Raw genomic sequence first — 19331 nt, 5'->3', positions numbered from 1 at the left:
TATACAATTTCTCTGCTGCTGATCTATTTTACTAGTAAAGTATAACAGAAAAAAATATAACAAAAGATTAAACAGCAATTTAACACGTACTAGGTAACATTATTATGGCAATTAATAAATTGGTGGTAGTGCTTCTCCAGCAAGAGATAGGATCAATGCAGCTGACTCTCAGCATTACAATTAGGGATCAGAGAAGTGTTCATCCCTTAAAACTGCTTAGCTTTAAAAATTAGTCTGTATTTTTTCATGCCAAGTCTCTGTCTTGTCTTAATCTATAAGGTATTTTAATTTCAGTCAAAACAACTCCGTTGTTTCACAAAGGAAGAGAGAAAAATATCTTGTTTAGTCCTTGTTAAAAAGACAGACTTTATTAAAAAAGTTTCAAAGACTGGTGTTTCCAAAAAAGGGTCTGGGGTAGTTTTGGATAAAGAAGATACCTTCTGTGACCCTCAGGATAACTTTGAAATGCATCTCACACATCTTTCAAAAGATCCAGATTGCTCATATTCTTTAAAATACAGCTGATGTCCTAAAAGGGTCTGATCTGATCAATCATTCCTTCTTTCCCACCCCACAAGGAGGAACCCTGCAGAAACATACACCACCATGGAGAGCACAGTCCAAAGAAGCAGCTGTCACAACTATGGCTGCCTCCTGTAAGCATCAGGACAAGGGATCATCAGAACTTAAATTTTTGCAGATATACAGAGTAAGGAATCTGCTTTTAAAGTAGAGGGGAATGTTTCTAACACTGGAGACCAAAATTCTAGTTGAACGATGTTTCAAGGACTTGTGTACAAACAGTTTCAGGCACTAAAGCACTGCACCCTGATAAAGTGTAAATCCATCCAGAGTGATCACATTGTGCTTTGAGGCTTTTCTTAGGATTCACAGCACAAAAGAAACATCACACACATGTCAGTCACCAGGCCACCATGGGAATAAGAGGCACAGCCACTACCATTAACCTGGCACATCCTACAGAACACTCCACAGTAACAAGGACAGCAGGCAGAGTAAGACTGCACCTCCAACCTGCCTTTGTCTCCCTTCTGTAGGGAGGTGATGAGCATGAAAAAAACCTGTTACTGTCATTTGCCCAACCATAAAAACCATAGTAAAAAGCACAGTAAATGATAGGGACAAATGAACTGTGGCCAAGAACACTCCATTAAGTTGGCACTCTGAAAGTCCCATGGTTTCTTTTTGCTTAACATTTTGTATATTGCAGCAAGTTTCCCTAATACCATACAGCTCAGATTCCTACAATTCCAAGGGCTCATTAAATTAGCATGGGTAAATATGAACATTTTCATACGGAATTAAGGACAAATATTCAGAATTACAAGTGAAAATAAAATAACATCTGATCCTGTACTTAAAATACAAGGAGTAACAACTTTGATTCATTAATATCACTGAAAAATAAATTAGATGCTCATAAATTAGATACCTCCTGAACCTCAGGAGATTTCACCCAAAACATTGGGGGATAATGTGGAGAGAAATTCTTTCCATTTATTATGAAATTGAAAACAAAGAGAAAATAAAAATAAAATTAAATAAATAAATAAATAAATAAATAAATAAATAAATAGCACACCACAGGCCACTGCATTTTTCCCAAGACCATTAAATGCAATCTTGAAACAACTACACAGCCTTCAAAGGATTTCTCTACCCTAGCAGAAACCAGGACAGAAACTTTCCTATTTTTTCTCGAAGCAATTTTTGCAACTGATTTTCATTTGAAAACTTCCTAATTGAAAACATTATCAGAGCCAAGAAGAGAACGTGATGCAGCATAAAATCATGCAAAATCAATTAAATTGATATAATTGTCAATACATCCATTTTTTCAACAATAGTCTGTCTCCCCCATATCAAGAAACTACAAAATAAAGTCTTGATGAATTTTCCTTAAAAATCCATGATCTTTTCCTGCTCTATACAATTTGTAATAAATTATCCTCAGCTCCAAAATAGTTCATTCCTGGGAGACTGGTTTCAGTTTCAGGACTGCAACTGTGTGGTAAGCGCTTCTCTTTCTGCTGTTTTCCATTTCCAAATGTAGGCTTTGATCCCCCTGGTCTTGCTGGTGGAGCAGTCGCCTCACACACACAGTCTCTCTTTGAAACCTTCCAACAGTGCCAAGAAAGAAGCAGGCTATGGCAGCAGGCTCAGTATTCTCTGGTTATGCAACAGATTAGATCATTATCAACAAAACTGGAAGCCTCCAGCAGAGAACAAAAATGGGGAATTGGAGAGTGAGTTTTTCTTTACTTTTTGAATTAAGAGTGGCTGCTTGGTCAGTTTGAAAGGAGGAAAAAGTGACCTGCAATCACAAGCTGGTCAGGTCAGAGAAGATTACATGCCAGTGAAAAGCTCCATAATAAATATTAATGTCACATTTATCACTCAGTTCTGTTCCTTCCTTGGCACGAAAGTTTTCTCATTCGTTGTGTAATGCAAAAGAAATATTTGGCTCAAACTAATGCCAATAATTTAAGAAGTCTGATTCAGCCACATGGATTTCATTCCCCATAGATGAACGACCATGTGCCAACAGGATGCAGAAGAGTGCGTTCTCACATACCTGCAGAGAATCTATGCCTCTTATCTATGATATATTCATTTGACCACAGCCTATGCATGTGGATATCCTACACATCTGTCACATTTCTGTCTTCTCTAGTTGCTCCAACAACTTTTAAATCATCAATTAAAGATATTTCACTTCAGAATTTCACTTCAGTTAAAGGATAAAGCACCTACTGATTGGGCATGCAGTGAAGATAGGCTTTTTGAGTGTTCATATACAGCAGAAAAATACATACTTCAATTTCTTAAGGGAATGCCTTGTATAGCCTCATCTTACAGATAATTTGGTGAAGAAGTGCTATGCTGTATGAAACAAATCCCTCGCGTCAAGTTCTGACAATTAATGTATAGTGAGGAGGAGAGATTCGAGATATCGAACAGATGAAACAATTTACTGTTTGTATGTAAGAATTCAGTCACCGACACTTACAAATGCATGCAAATAAAACCAAAAGGCTTTGAGAATCCTAACTAAAAGCTTTTATAGCTTCTACAAAAGACATTAAGAGTATTTACTGGTTATAGGAAAAAAAGTAAGTACAAAGCAGTTTAATAGAGGAAAAATTATACGGTTGCTCTTAATAAGAGAGAATATTCTTATAGTGTTTCAATGTATTAATTCTAAATTAGTATAAATTTGTAAATTTAGAAAGCACTACAGAAGTTCAGTTTTGCTTTTCAAGTTCCCACAAAACAAGCACTAAAAGTATTGTGCATCTGGTTATATTACAAGATGAATGTAACATTAAAAATAACATTACCCAATAAAAGATGGATTTTTAAGAATGGCAGAAGTTACATGATTAGTTTAATTTGTGTACAAATGCATATTATCATGAGATCATCAGTAGCTTAAAGAAAAACTAGAAATCAGAAGCTCTATGTTTTGGGCTTTATTTGCAGGAGATACTTTCCAGACATGAGATTACTCTTCTTTTTTTTTTTTTTTTCTTTTTTTTTTTTTTTAATTTCTTATACATCTGGAAAATAATAGGTCAAAGAAATTATGAGCATAATAATGAGTTCTTAGTACTCACTTGTTGCTTGTTTGGTATGATCACTGAAGAATCAGAAAGCCATGTTACCCTGTCTCTCTTAAGCAATCATACAACAATTTATTGTATGATGTGACTCTTTAGAAGCACAGACCTAAATAAAATCAGGTGTTTAGCTGGACTGCCTTCATCTCTATCTTTATCCCACAGCCAATAATAATTAAAAACTACATATGAAAAAATAATTGGCATTCCCCCCAAATCATGCCAGAAGAAAAATCACTGATGAGTCAAGCTACTCTGTAAGTGGGACACAAAGTATGATTCATAAGTCATTGCTTCGGGTTTAATTCTTTAGAGAAAAAAAGCTCCATCAACAACATAAGACAGAAACTCAAAGTCTCATTAGAAAAACATTACATTAAATTCACTGTGCCTTTTCATTCTGAATATTTCTGTTATGTGTGCTCACCACAAGGGTTTGAAGCCATACCAGTAACCTTCAGCAGCTCCTGCAGGCAGTGAAATCTTTCAGAGGACACTGAGTGTTCTGGGCCACATTCCTGAGTTGTCTTCTACACAGCTGCAGGGCACAAGCTCTGTGTCCATCACTGGGGCAAAGGGAATGGGACCTTTCTGACTGAAACCACAACAGAGACCAGTTGTAGCTCAACTCAAGTCATTGCCGGCATCAAATTTATCGAAGCAGATGAGATTCACTAAAGCTGCTTAATTTGCCCCCTCTTTTTTTTTTTAATGTAATATTTCAGTAAACTGGAGGTTTACTCCAGAGGTGAGTCCAATGAGATGATGGCAGAGGAAGCAAGAGGAACAAGAAGAACCACCACTACTTTCAGACAACAGATCAAATACTAAGCGCTATGTCGAAATTACCTCTGGGCCACAGCTTTTGTAGCAAATTGGGTTTTCAAGGGCATTCCCTCTTCTCTGCACTGCATATTTATCTCATGTCTTTCTTTCAGCCCACACCCAAAAACAGAGGCTTTGTGCAGTAACCCCATTTTAGACCCAAAGGCCTAAATTTATGACAAGAATATTTTTAATATTTAAAGTGTAGTAGAATATATACACAAGTCTAAATCAATAAAGAAACAAAAAATGAAGACCAGAGAGCCTTTTTCATTAAGGAGGTAATAATATCGTAAAAGGATCTATAAAAATCCTCTTTCAAAACCCTGTATGACCTTGCTGTTGACTCACATCCTTCAAGCTGACCACCAAAAGAAATATAAAGTAATATTCATTTTCCCACATGTTCATGGCAGTCTAAGCAATAGCTCTGACACTGGAAACAGATTGGCAAAATATTTTTTTATCTTTAACCTCAGCTATGAAAAATGTGAGAAATAAAAAAAAAATTAAAAGCTGTGTTGCTATTGGACATTTCACAATTTAATCATACATCATACCTGTACTGCAGAAAATATGCAGTACAAAAAACAAGACCAAACTACTAAAATGTAGCTGGATTTAAATGTATGCTGCTTTCCCCGTACTGTCAGGCTTTTAAAGGAAGATTATCAAAGGCACTCCAGTCACTGTGATGTGAAGACAGAATAAGTGAGCTCGACCTTGAGTTCTCCCTTCGTATTTCTTGGCATTTTTTTCTTTAGTATTTTTAAATCATCCAAACAGTAACTTATAACATGGCCACTACTGAATACACATGCTTTTGAATAGGATGATGAAAATTACTTGAATGAATGTCTTTTGGCTTATCTGCTCATTTACATTCCCCTCAGGAATAATATATTAGCAATGTCACTGCTATGAACAAGTAGGTGACATATCAATAACTATCATCTATTAATAAATACTTCACTCATTCCATGAGGTTAATCTTCATATGCACTCATGAGGCAGGAAATTATAGTCAGTATTATCCCTGGGGATGCTAAAGTCATGTTATAGACTGTCCTACTCTATGCAGTGATTTCAGGTGTCAAAGCCATAAGTAACAAACTGTCAGAGACCCTGCCTCCTAATCCTACATTCTAATCACTGAATTTTGCCCATCTGATGAAGGAAACTATAAGAATCACGCTGTATTATCATAACTGAAATGTAAAATTGACATTTATTAAAAGCTGTTAGAAACTTAAACTTGCCATTAAAAGGGGATTATTTATCTACTGGTCTCTTCTTCACCTTCCAAGGACATGTGTGTGATAACTGCTACAGAGTTACTGCTCCCTCAAATTAATGCACACTTTTATCTAGCATAAACCTTTTTTATAAGGAACCTGAGAATGTTTTCTCTGTCTAAATTCATTGACCTCTCTTTACCTGGCTCCTAGTCCGCAAATACTCCCTGGAATTTGAACAGAACACTTATGATACGAGATACTGCTATTGTTGCCAAGAAAAGCAGGAGAAATACTCTGTTTAAAAAAAAATAAAAAGAAGAGAGAATTGCTTTGCTGAACAACACAAATTCACTGCTCATTTCCCTAGTTTGTTTCTAATAAAATTAATAAATTAATTATTAATAAAGCAATGAGTAGGTAAGCACTCTTCTGCTTCTACAAGCGTGTAGTGATTGCCTATAGAAAGGGAAAAACTCTTGTGGTACTCACAGGCTGCAAGAGCATTATACAAGTAAGATTCTAGCCATATGTTAAATGTTTATTTTCAGCACATCTCTCTTAGCTCAGTAAATTTTTTTAAACTTACCAGGACACTGACTTGGAGAACCCCCTCTAAAACTAGTAGGAATAGTATGAACAAATCCCTTAACAAGCTTTCGGATCTCTATCCAAGAGTTAAAAGAAAAATTAGGTTGCAAATCTTGCAAGATTTCAAGGAGTCTGGAATGTCACATATCCAAACCTCCCCCCATGACATCTACCTTTAACATGTGCAGCAATGCATTTCTGTTATCACCCAGCATCCAGGAGGTGAGAATGTGAGAAATAGCGAAATTCTAATGAATTTTTAAAAATCAGTTAGGAGCTCAGCATGGAGATTTGAGTGGGTTCAGGGGTTTGTGAAGATTTCTTCCATCTCAATTGTCAACTGCCTGCTCGTGCTGAACGTACTGATGAGGAAATCCTCAGAGCATGCAGCAGCCCACTGCAGGGACATACGTCATTGGGAATGTTCCAAAAAAAACTCTGGTGCCTGAAGAGTTCTTTCCACAAGTTCCTTAGGATGAAAGGAAATTGATGTGACAGGTTCTGGTAAGCACAGACAATGCCTCTTCTCCGCATTACCTCATCCAAGAACACCCATTTGCTCATTTTTCAGCTGACTGAAGACAGCTTTTTCTAGTACAGCTGTTTCCTCCTACAGGGAACACTCATTTCCACTGCTGCTCTAACAATTAGAAGACAACACTAATCACTGCAAGTACTGCAGGCCTATATACCCCATCACACACATACAAAACACTGTTCACTCCTACCATGAATTTCCAGCTAAAAGGGGAGACCAATTTGCACAAAGTCTTGAACACAGCTCTAATAGCATATTCTTTCATAAGAGCTAGGCCAATACAAATGTTAATAAAAGCAAAGGGAAAGGGCTGGATTGCCAGTGGAATCATATAAGTTATGGAAACCATACAAATGTCAGTCTTGAAACAAAATACTAATTTACTGTTCTCCATGTAGACAAAAAAGCAACAAGTTCCTTGAAGAAGAACACTCCTTGTAAGCTTGAAAGCAAGACTAAATTGAAAATACAGGATTAAGTACTTCACCTTGTTTTGTGGGGATTTTCACTGAGCACAACAGGAATATTCCTGTGTGCTTTATGCAAGGGTGTTTACAGGACAAGACTGAATTGCTGAGCTATTATTTTACTTGTGTCTCAGGAATCATTCCAAAGCAAACATGAGAGAGAATACAGCAATATATATTTTAAAATTAATCAAATTCATAATAAATTTTAAGCAATTAAATTTTGAAGTCCATTGAGGTCACCAAAGTTCAGCTCCAGCCCTTCAGTCAACCATCAAGATTAATTACTGCCTCACTGCTAGTCAGTACTGACAGACAAGTAACCTCAAAGCCACTATCACACAGCTCAAGAGCTAAATACTTCTTCCAAAGGTAAATATTTCCAGAATGAAAACAAAATCCTGGATATTGCTGATAATACAAATAAGCAAACAATTCAGGAAGTCCATACTCTTCTGTTCTAAATAAAACATTTTTCCATAAAGGGCTATGTTTGCTCATACATGAGAAAGGAGAATGAAAGTAGAGGTCCCTTACCTTTATTTCCACTGGGTACCACATGGAAGTGGTAAATCACTAAAGTGAATGTTCTGGAATCTCACATTCATTCCCCTATCTCAAGAGTCAAATCATTTTTATCTTCTAAACAAAAAATTATTCTATGCTTATGAGTGTGCACAATACTTAAGACTGTGTCTCATCTTTTAAATTTTTGCTTAAAAACTACCTCTTAAAATTTTTCATAGTACTTCTGGCTCTGTAGATAAACAACTTCTCGTGTCAATGTCAACAGGGCAGTATTTGATATGACTTCCCCCACATGCAAGCCAATCACAAAAAAAATATAATATTTAGAAGATGCATGTGTTCATGATGAGAAGCTCAAGAGAGTCATCTTCTATTCATTTATGAGAAATTCTGAAATTTGAGCCATCCAGTATAAGAAAAGAAACAACCTCTATCAACAAGAATTTAATCAACCCAAAATCCTCCTCGAGGGTCTCCAGAGAACCAGGACAACCCAGTGTTTCATGGCACAGACTCCAAACCACTGAAGCAAGCACAAGCTAGATGGGAAGAGTTAAATAAAGCAGCTAAAATTCAGCAGCATCCGAGCTACTGCAGACTATGGTTACTGTAACCTACACTGGGTGTCCTCTGCATAAGCACCAGTGTGACTTTGTGCACTGCTGAGACTCAGTCTGTTGCAACTGGCATAAGTTGCCACAGGCGAGTAATCACAAGAAACTGACCTTGGCAAAAGCACATTTTACACTTCACTGCTGTTCAACTGTGTTATACTAAAGAGAGAGCAAGTGAGCACAAGCAGAAGGGGGAGGGAGAGAACAAAGGGGGATAGCCAGCATAAAAGTGAACGTAGCCATTTTCAGCTTTACCTGCTTTTAAGATTTTAGGGGAGATACATCACATCTCCAATGCCCACCACAACCTACAGGTAGTTACATCAATTCTGCATTGTGTCATTTTTAAAACATCAGGGTCTGAGGAGATTTTTTTGGGGGAAGAGAAAGAAGGGAGATTAAGTACTAAATTAGAAATTAATATTAAAAAAAATTATCCCAAGAAGGAGGAGGGAAGTATAGAAGACAATTACAACTTCACATTTTCCTACCACTGGATTAATGCATAAATGAGGATTTTTAAATTGTTCTTTCCTCCTGTTTGGCTGCACCTGTTGAGAGTACATTTTTGAATCAGCTGCAGCTAATAAAGTCTAAATATATTCCATGAGGTGTGCAGAAACATGTCTTAGTCCTAATTTTCAATATTTCAGCTCAACCTTAACTTCAGCTCTCAACAGCCCAGCAGCAATTTGCAGAACTGGTAAAATCCCCACTGCTGCACACACAGATGTGTCTGGCTTTTCTCAACTGTCTTTGGTCTCCGATGGTTTGAATCGGTTATTTCCTGTAAAACATTTTTTTTTTTTAGTTTCTGCATTACTTTTCTTTGGTATTGATTACTGCATCACCAAAGAAAAAGGACCTGGCAGAGCAAGATGGCACAGGATCCCATCATTAGTGCTAACCCACATCCTGCCCAAATTTTACAGCAGTTTAACAAAAGGATCTAACCTTGAGGGTGTGCTGGGTTTCCAGGACATTCACTGGCTGAAGCAAAACATGCAGAAGCTTTGTACGAGTTCCAAAATACCAAATCACTCTCCACTTGGGAAGTGTACAAGGTATGCAAGTCTAGACAAAATAAAATGAGACCACATGCATTTTGGATCTGCTTCCTTACCACTCTTAGGTCAGTGACCTAAGGACTGAAGGCAGCTTCTCTTCCACATCTTGAAGTCTGCTTTTCTCCTGCGTAGACAGTTTCTCTATTCCTCATCTGGGTCCATAAATAACTCAAAACCCTGCTACAAAAGCCAGCCTTTGTTCCTCTCAAACATGCAAACCCTTCACATCTCTGTCTCCACAATTCCTCTATTATAACTCCTTGTCTTCTGTCTCAGTCCTCTAAAAGTCATTACTACCAGCAAGCAAAGAGGCTTTTTTTGGACACTGCCATGTTGTTACCTTGAACCATTCCCATCTGACAGAGTCTCATCATGGTATAATGACCTCCCCTGTCACTGGCCAGGGAGATACAAGACTCAGCCCTGACAGCAGATGGCTGATTCACACACACTGACGCTCAGCGACTCAACAATTATACCATCACGCTTAGCCTATAAATTATGAAAACTGCAATTCTATGAAGCATGACCTAAAATTTCAAGGGACTGAAGTATTTCCAAGTCTGAACTTCAGATCTGGGTCAAAAAGGTGTCAGCTGTGGATCTGCAGAATTTTAATCATCTCATCAGACTGTAGCTCTCTCCCACAAATACATGGTGTTTGTAAGGCCCACAGGCACGCTTCCTGACACTGAGGCAGGATTCTGCCACAGAGGGCTGGATGGGCCACAAAAATACTCACTGCTCCTGTGAAGTGTGTGAGAAACTCCCCTAGGGTCTAGACAGAGAGTAAATTGATGTCTGCCACATTTTTCTGACTGCACTTGGGCACAAAATAGACTTATTAAAATTTTTATTTACCAAGTCCTATAGCAATTAGTTGTAGTAGATAGAAAAAGATAAAATGGAAAGGGCATAGTAGTTCTGCAACAATTTCTGTGGGCCCTCAGGCTTGGCTACCTACTTACAATGACACGTGGCAAAAGAAAGAAAAAGGTGCCAAAAAAAAAAAAACCACCTGAAGGGTACTCATATCCACAGGAAGAGCAAATCTTTGTTTATACTAGGCCAAAAGTAAACAGATATTTATATTACACAAGAGCACCCTCAGCTGAATGTAAGGATTTGACATCTCTTACTTCTTCAATGCATATCCTAAACAACAGGTCATTGAATTAGTCTCTCTATTTGCAACTCCCTCTCCCAAACCACACCACACTTTAAAATGTATGTTTCAATCACTACTGCTTGAGTCATTTGACATTATAGTTCACTAGCTAGGATCTCATTCTCAAGTAATTTTACTCATTAGGCAGAACAGAAACATTAACTGGGACTTCCCCATCCATACAAGTAATTACCATGCTGGATACAGTGAGCATCTTCCTTCTCTTTCCTCTTCCTTCCCCACTTCTTTCAAATAAGAGAATTGGTTGAAGCCAGTACATTTCCACGAAATATACAAGGGCTGACAAATCCAAATCTTTTAACAGATATATATATATACACAGACACACACACATATATATGGATATGTATCTATACAAATATCCAAAAGACGATGATTCTGTGGTGTAGTATGGTTGAAATGCTACTAGAATGGGATTAATTTGACCAAATTATTGCTCTACAGGAAAAAGATTAATTTGTTTGGAATAGATTTACCTTTCTCGAAGTGTTTTAGAAAGAAGTCTTGTCTAGTTTAAAATCATCCAATACAACATAATGATATCCTTGAAGTCCAGAGAGTCAGGAGAGTCTTGCTTTTCCTTCTAGTTGTGAATATTGAGTGTGATCTACAAGAAAAAGAAAGTGGGGGAAAAAAAAGTTTGGCAGGCAATCCTTTATAGTTTCAATGGGTCAGTATTTTTAAAATCCTTACAGAAAACGGCCCCGACAGCTGAAGTTCAATCAATCAATTGATCAAAGAATTGCTACTTGGTTTCCAGGAAGAATTAAAAGCAGATTTATTTTTCCATGTCAAATATTCTGTCTCTCTCTTCGCTGTCTTAAACATGAATATATTAGAGTGAAAGGTGTGATTTCCTCTCCTTATTAAAAAACAAACAAACAAAAAAAAACCAAACTTGCAATGTACAGGTTGTATTTTCAGCTATAAATTTAAATTTACCATTGGGGAATGTGTAACTTTTTGTTAGAACCTATGCAAGAGAAAGGCTACAGTTTCTCTGATGTGAAGTGCTAATACACAAAGCCAGTAGCAACTCCTGAAACAGAACTAAAAACATAAAATACCCTTTTCTCCACTAGGCACTTGAATTAATCAACAGCTATTGGTGAATAAGTACTCAGCAGCTTTGTTGAATAAGCATGTTTTAGTCTAGAAACAGCTGTGACAAGTTCACCAAATTTTATTCTCTGCATTGTCCTGCTGCCTCTGGAGTTTCCACTTTTCAAGGGAATGTAACTTTTCCTGGACAGCATGTTGAGCCCATAATTTTGCAAATACTCCTTGGGTATAGTATCAGCTCAGTCTTTCTAGTTCTTTCAGTAACAGGAAGCAAACTCACAAAAGCTTTGCCTGAGATTTCACAGGCATGTGTGTGCCTCTCTCTCAGTACCCAGGCCGACGTGCCAATATGTAGGATTAAACTTTTTCCAAGGTTGAATAAGCCACCATCTGTCTATCTTGTGTGGTGCTGTGCGCCATCCGGGAGACTTGTCCCTTAGAGCATGTTTCTACCATATGTCACTCCTGAGTGATCAGTTATGCCAAGACATTTGGGAAAAAATGACTAAGTCGAGCTGGAAAACCCTTTCCGAATTCCAGAGGAGGTTTGCCAAGCCTGTATTTGCAAATAACTTTGCAGCCACTGGTTTTTGCATATATTGTGTGTAACAATAAACTATAACCTTTACCCAAACACACATGAGGTACCACCCTCCACTGTCCAGAACTCAGGGACTTTTTAATAAGCCAAGGGATTCAAGTATGATATTTCTCCAGAAAAAATACGAGAAACTTTTACAGCAACTTTTATAACTGCTAACTTAATAAAGGGGTAAAAAAAAAAAAAAAAAAAAAAAAAATTATATTAATATATTTCAAGAAAGACTGTTATTTTAAAGTCACAACAAACCAGTAATTTCTGTCAGAATACTCAACTAAAAATACCTCAGGCAATTGAATGCAAGGCTTTTTCCTAATAGTAACCATCTAACAATGACCATTTAAAGTGCTCACCTGCACACAAAGTGAACGCCTAAACTAAATGCTAAACTGCTGATACAGTTCGTCAATTAGAATTTGTCTAATAAAGACTATGACTCTATCCTATTTCAGATTTAAACAACCGTTTTATGTTCCAATTCCTCAATTATTAAATTAAAACTCAAGCCAGCATCATTCTTATGGCCAGCTCAAGGCTGCTCATTTACATAACTGACTTTCAAGGGCACTTGGTTACACAGCAATTAATACCAGCAAAAAATGTACCAGATCTGATACCTAATGTTAAGGAAGACATTCTTGAGAACATTAAAAGAAGAGAGAAATTAGTAAGTCATTATTACAGCCTCCCTGAGTAAGATTATCATTGAAAGGAAATAGATTCCTAAGGGCAACAGGAGAATATTAAATATGAGAAGACAAATTATAGGAATTATTACAATTAGTGGCAAAAGTGAGATGAGGAGCAATACTAAAGTCCAAGAGAGAGTATCAACCTCTGTGTTTTGCCTTCAGAATTTGGACAATCATTGAAAAAGAGGGAAGACGTGAAACAAGAATTTACTACAGCCTACTGAGATTTGTAGAACAAAACACAAGAAAAATCAGAAAAAGGTCATGCTAGACAAAGAAAATCACTACTGAAAAAAGGTTATTATTAAAGGAAAATGCTGTAAATTATCACCTCAGAATGGATTACGGGATTTTTTCCATGTATCTAATTTAAACTGTCTCCTTACGCACATAGAGTGAAACTTGAAAAGGTGAGGATACTGGTAACAAATTAGACTACCAAGGAAAGAAAGCCTCCTACTGCAACATGGACTTGCTGAATGGAGAGAAGAGAGGAAAATAAATATAGACCAGCAAGGCAGATCTGGACTACTTGCCTATGTAACACACCTAATGATACTGAAGCCAGCATATTTTCTGAAAGGCTCAGCTCCTTCCTGGCCCACTCTGACAGCCTGAGGCATTCACACTGTTGAGCCAAGAGAGACTGGAGAGGCTGGTTCTACAGCACCAACTTTCTGCTAACAATTCTTATTCCAACAAGAAACCTTTAGGTAACCTGCACCTGCTCTAATGTCCTCCTTGCTTCCTGCATCCACCTATAGGCCCAAATATTCCTCCCTTCAGGATGAAACGTGATCTGCACACGAGACTGACCAACTCAGAAGGGGACAAGAGGGGAAGAGGGAAATTCATCAAAGTTGCCAATTAAGAAAATTCTTATTCTGGGAAAGAATTTGTGCTATGAAGCTGGTCAACAGCTTCCTCACAGAAGGAGCAGCCATGCCGCTTCTGCATTGCATCTCTTGCCAGAGCTACAGCAGAAACAAGAGCTTCTCTTACAACAAGCATCGTGGAGATCCACGCATATCAGGAAGGAAAAACTATGGAGCAACATTAAGGGAGAAAACATTGAACCATGCACAAAGATGAAAATTATTATTTCCTTTTAATTTCAGCTTGGGGAGGCTCAGGATCTGTCACCCATTTGTCCCACAACAGTGCAGACATCTAAACAGGAATCTTATCACTCTTTGGAAGTACGATGCTTTTAATTTGGTTTAATCACTAGGAGTTCCTTGGAAATTCCTGGCACACACAGGCTGTTTTCTTTTGTGTTCCACTTCAAGCATTTACTAAGCCTCACCACGCTCTGCTGTTCTCACAAACTTTTTAGGGAACTCTCAACTCTCCCGGAATTAAAAGCTCAGGATTCCAATGATCATATGCAAACTCATTCCCCTAGGAATAAATTGACTCTATGGCACAACTAAATGTTTCTGTTACACGAATGCAAAATTTAACTGGAACGTGTGCTGATAAATACTATGACACCTCAAAGGCAGAACCTGTGAAATTTAATTCCACAGGAAACCTCATTTAGAGGGTATGACTACAGAGACAGTGTTTAAAGACAAGAAGGGCTCTTCAAGCACAAATCCAAACCCCAGAAAGTTGCTATGTCCTCTGAGCCACCCATCTTCAGGGTATTTCATATATTTCCACAATCATTCATAACTCATTCCTCAGTGAAGACTGTGGGCCCTGCTTGGCAAGGCTATTTTATTTCAGTGACCATGATGTAAGGGAGAAAACACAGGTTGATGGGAAGCTACGAGATGTCACTAAAAACTGCCAAGTCCCCTAATATAAAGTCCATTCTGCAAGGGCTATGGTACTGCAATATAAAAAGAGTATGTTTTTCAAAAATGTTAATGCAATATTAAAACAATACACAGTCTCTTTTCTTACGAATGACCAGCACTCATAAAGTAACTCCAATAAAGACAATCTCTATGTGCCAGTTTGGAGTTACCTTTGCTAGTGGTGCCAAAAGAGAGATTGTGGAGGCAGAGATAAGGCTTGCTTTTTCCAGTCACAGAGATAAAACAGCTTTCCTCACGTAGCTTTCCTCTTCCTCACTTCCCCCTCCTCCACACAAAACCCAAGAAAAGCTGCCATTGCTTTAGGTCAAAGGAAAAGCAGACCCAGCTGCCGTAAGCCAAACAACGTACAGGTTTGCTATCTCCCCTGCTGTTTTGGCTCGAGCTCTTCAGACTGGAAAATTCAGAAGCACGATCTCCCAAGCTCTATAAATGCCAGAATCATCTAAGAGGAAAATAGGACAAGGCCACCCCCAGGCAAGTTTGTACTAAAATCTGTTGGCTGCAAGGCAAAAATACAGTAAACATCACATAGGGACAGACTGCTCCACGGAAAATATTCCACAAGAACAATATAGCTTCCAAAGAAAGGCTGTGCTAAGGGGACTTCTGAAGGGGAAAAAAATGCAATGTTTTAAAATCCTTGTGAGGAGTTAGCAAGCTAATGGCACACTCAACGACAAATTGTTTGACAGGCAACATGCTTTTGACATTAATCCAAAGAAGAAATGTAAAAGCAACATTGAATGTTCTCTACAAAGTGGTAACAAATTGGGTATCCTAGAATAGTTCTGCACTTCACTAAGGAAATTCTGCTTTTTTCTTAACAATTGATTATATGGAACAAAACAAGCAATAACAAGCAATTAATCAATATCACCACCCTGTCTTTTCAGGAAGGACAATTCAAGTTAAATTTTTGCAGTCCTTGAGAAATGAACTTTGCAACTGATTACAGTATGTTTTAACATGCTCTATACTGACTCAACCTTGAAAAACAAGCCAAAAACAGAAGTTGAAACATCCTTTTTCCTGTGTAGCTCCAATTTGCAGTAGCAAGAATCTAAACAACATGCTCTCCACCAGATGGCTGAAATAAAAAGAACACTCCTTCTGATTAATTAGGAAACAAATGAATCTGCTGTTAGCACAACAAGTTACCATCAGGAAACCTGGGTTCCCATTAAACTTTGATATCTGTGCTTTCTCTGCAACTGTGTTCAAGACCACCCTCAGATTTGTCTCTCATTTCAGAAGCAAAGTGTTACACACCAGCCCATCACACACAAGTATCACACCAGCCACTGCGTAACCAAAAGGAGTACTGGCACTTTTCACAGACTAATAACACTATAATTTTCCTAAGAGAAAAAGCATCCATCACAGTAGAAACAAATCAAGGTTTCCTAGTGCTGTGAGGAAAATTGATGAGTAAAAGCACACGTCCCTTGCCTGGGTTCAGCGAACAGTGGAGGCTCATGCACGCACACCCGAGCTCTCCAGCTGGTCCTGGAAACGGAAATCCCCAGAGCAGATATAGTACAAGGAGCAAGGATGTGACAGCCCAAGCAGCAGAGGCCAGCCCATGGTTCCCTGCCAAGGGAGGCTGCCAAGGATGACTGTGAACATCTCAAGTGAAGGCTCAGGATACAGTGCAGGCACTGGGGATGGAGGGGGGTGATGGCACAAAGCACGTGGAACTTGCACAGAAGATGTGTGAGTGTGTGAATATAACTTTTGCAGAGGTGAGTGACTCTGGGAAGAAGGAAGCTGAGCTTACCTGACCCAGGAAGGTCCAGATAAAAGCTCTTGGTACTGTCATTATTCCTCTGTTTTCTTTGCATGAACAACTGCTTCACTGCACCAAACCTTAAAGAAGAACCATTTCAGAAGCTGGCTGTAGGGATAACGGACAATTTCGCCTTCTTTACTGATAACGTGTGTGCCTAAAAAGGCACAATGCCTCAGTGAGAATCCAGGACCGCTAACTAACCCACACCTCTATAATTTAGAGTATTTCCCCTATGTGCACAACTGAAGTTCTCAAGCATGTTGAGTGTGTTATTTTCTAAAGCCAAAGGAAATGGTGGAGATATTTATTACAAACTAAACCTAAGTCTCCATTTTAAAATCCAAGTAAAGGGTTTTTATCCTATTAAGTAATTGAGAAAGCTCAGAGACTTGAATAAGAAAACCCAAAAACACTTCCCCACACATTAAAAAAGGGTTTCAATAATTCTATATATATAGGTATGCCATTTAATTATGCTAAATGACTGTATCTCATTTTTCCTTATAGGCTGATGATAGTTAGGTACTCAGGGAAATACCGGGATACACGGAAGTGCCAAAGAGCATAGAAGACACTAATATTTCAAAGTGCACCTATCCATTACATCACACACACAATTAAAAAAAAATACAAAAAATTACTATTTTTGGAGCCTTTACAGTCAGGAAATGGACCCATGTAAAATTTCAGCAAATACAAGATTCTTTGGCACAGTGCTCTACTTCTCTTCTGTTTGCTTATACTTTACTTGACACCTCTTCTAAGACGTGTGTTGGAAGAGACAGCGAACAATTAAACCTCTGTACCCTCTCCCCACCACTCACAACAATGAAGACCTCAAAAATACCTTCCAATGTCTTTTCTTCTCAGGATAAAGAATCCCTCCTTCCTGTGGACATAAGCCTTTCCACATCTCTTAAAAAATTCTGCTTTTTCCAAAATTTTCTCATCATGTTATATTATTTCTGAGCTGAGAGACCTGAACTGCACATGATACAAGATGCTGGTGAGCCACGAACATAAAACGTCGCAAAAAGGATCCCATCTCTTTAATTTTCTCTTCCTTTATTAATATTTCCTAGTATTTGATTTGCTTTTCTGATCAGAGTAGAGTAGTGAGCTCTTGTTTACACTGCTGTTTTCATAACCTGGTAACTGACTGACACATGGTAACAGCTCAAAACTCACCATTTTTTAGTGGAATCACCATTATTTTTTCCCTTTGTAGACCACTTTATCCACACTGAATTTTATCTGCTTTTCCACTGCTCAGCCACCCCTCCAGTTCTTCATGGTTCACTTCAACCTTACTACTAGGAGCAAGTTACTATCATCACTTTCTCACTTCATCAACAAGCTCCTTTCCAGTGTACAATTTATGGGCTGGAGGCACCAACCAGTCCAGCTACTCTGGTGACTGAGAACTACTTATTCCTACTCTATTCTTCCCATCCTCTGTCCACACATTAGTCCATGCTATGACCTTCTTTATGCACTGCTGCTGGTTTCTGTCTGGCACAGAACATTGTCAAATAGCTCTGAATGCCATCCAGATCTTTCTCATTCACCTATATATTCACCCCCTCAGACAGCTTCTTCAGATACTTTGGAAGGTGGTATTCCTCTTCATAAAAGAAAAGTTGACTCTTCCCACAGAGCTTGTATTCATCCTGGTAACACATCTCTAAATACTGCATTATGAAGTAGACAGTATCTTTGTTATTGACAAATCCTATATCTTTGCAAACAAGATGCAGGGGAACTAAGTAATGTCATTTTCTGTCTTTTGATTAAAAAAAAAATCCATAAGAACTTTTATATTTTGAACCCAAATATCCAAGGAATTTAAAGTAACACCTCTCTCCTTTATACATGGCTATAACTAAGCAATAGCACAAGCACAACAGCAGCAATTTCTCCTCTTGTAACTCCTCCATTAAGACAAGACTTTATTCAATCTTGTAACAATTTTTAACCTGAGGACCAAAAAGAAAGCAAATATTAAAAATATATTTTTTTTTCCTGCTGCCAGATGTGTAAGACTGCCAGAACTGCATAGCAACAGAAAATTTTCTGAGTCAGCAAGCTACAGTTTCTCCCAAGTTTTCTCCTTGATCTTAAACAAATTGCTACTACTCTTTACTAGATTAATTGACTAATATTCATCCCCCTAGTGGCCCAGTTTTGCTGACTATTAAGTTAATGGTGCAGGGAATAATGTCTTTCCAGCCTTCTAACCTGGCTGTTTCCTCCTAGCCTACCACAAAGGGTATGGGTACACTCACCTGCATTTTGAAAAGATATGACTACGATTTGTAGGAGTTAGCCATGGGAAACTGATTCCACTTACTCCCATGTGTTCCTGCATTAACAGTAGCCACATCCCAACCCCTAAATTATTGTCTGAAACCTGCAATGACTCCTCTCATAACAGTTCTCTCCTAACATTTATCCTAGCACTATTTGTGACACCTTTATCTTCTTTGATATCACAATTCCAGACTCTGTAACTGGCTCATTAAAGAGTGGCCAGAAGCTCTGAAGAGCACAAGACACAAGATGGGTGCTGGCACCTTCAATTTACATTACACCTCACACCAAATAACTGTGTTGTCATCAAGCTAAAAAGACCAAGAAAACAGCACAATGGAAAATTTCAACAAAGT

At 38.1% G+C, this 19331-nt stretch overlaps 1 protein-coding gene across 2 annotated transcripts in view; it reads right to left on the bottom strand.

The window, feature by feature from the left end:
* Window positions 1–11302, bottom strand: part of LDLRAD4 (low density lipoprotein receptor class A domain containing 4) — a 240275-nt gene extending 228973 nt beyond the window's left edge. The window contains exon 1 of one of the 2 annotated variants that reach the window (XM_056485912.1): window positions 11172–11302. The gene's annotated coding sequence lies outside the window, so the exon portion shown is untranslated. Of the gene's footprint in view, window positions 1–8694; window positions 8712–11171 lie in introns of those variants that run through there. The other variant, XM_056485914.1, reaches the window with a different exon arrangement.
* Window positions 11303–19331: the final 8029 nt, after the last annotated feature.

The sequence above is a fragment of the Oenanthe melanoleuca genome, chromosome 2 (assembly GCF_029582105.1).
Source record: "Oenanthe melanoleuca isolate GR-GAL-2019-014 chromosome 2, OMel1.0, whole genome shotgun sequence".
Classification (NCBI taxonomy): domain Eukaryota; kingdom Metazoa; phylum Chordata; class Aves; order Passeriformes; family Muscicapidae; genus Oenanthe; species Oenanthe melanoleuca.
The sequence above is the reverse complement of the archived record's forward strand: the minus strand, read 5'-3'. Positions and strand labels throughout refer to the sequence as shown.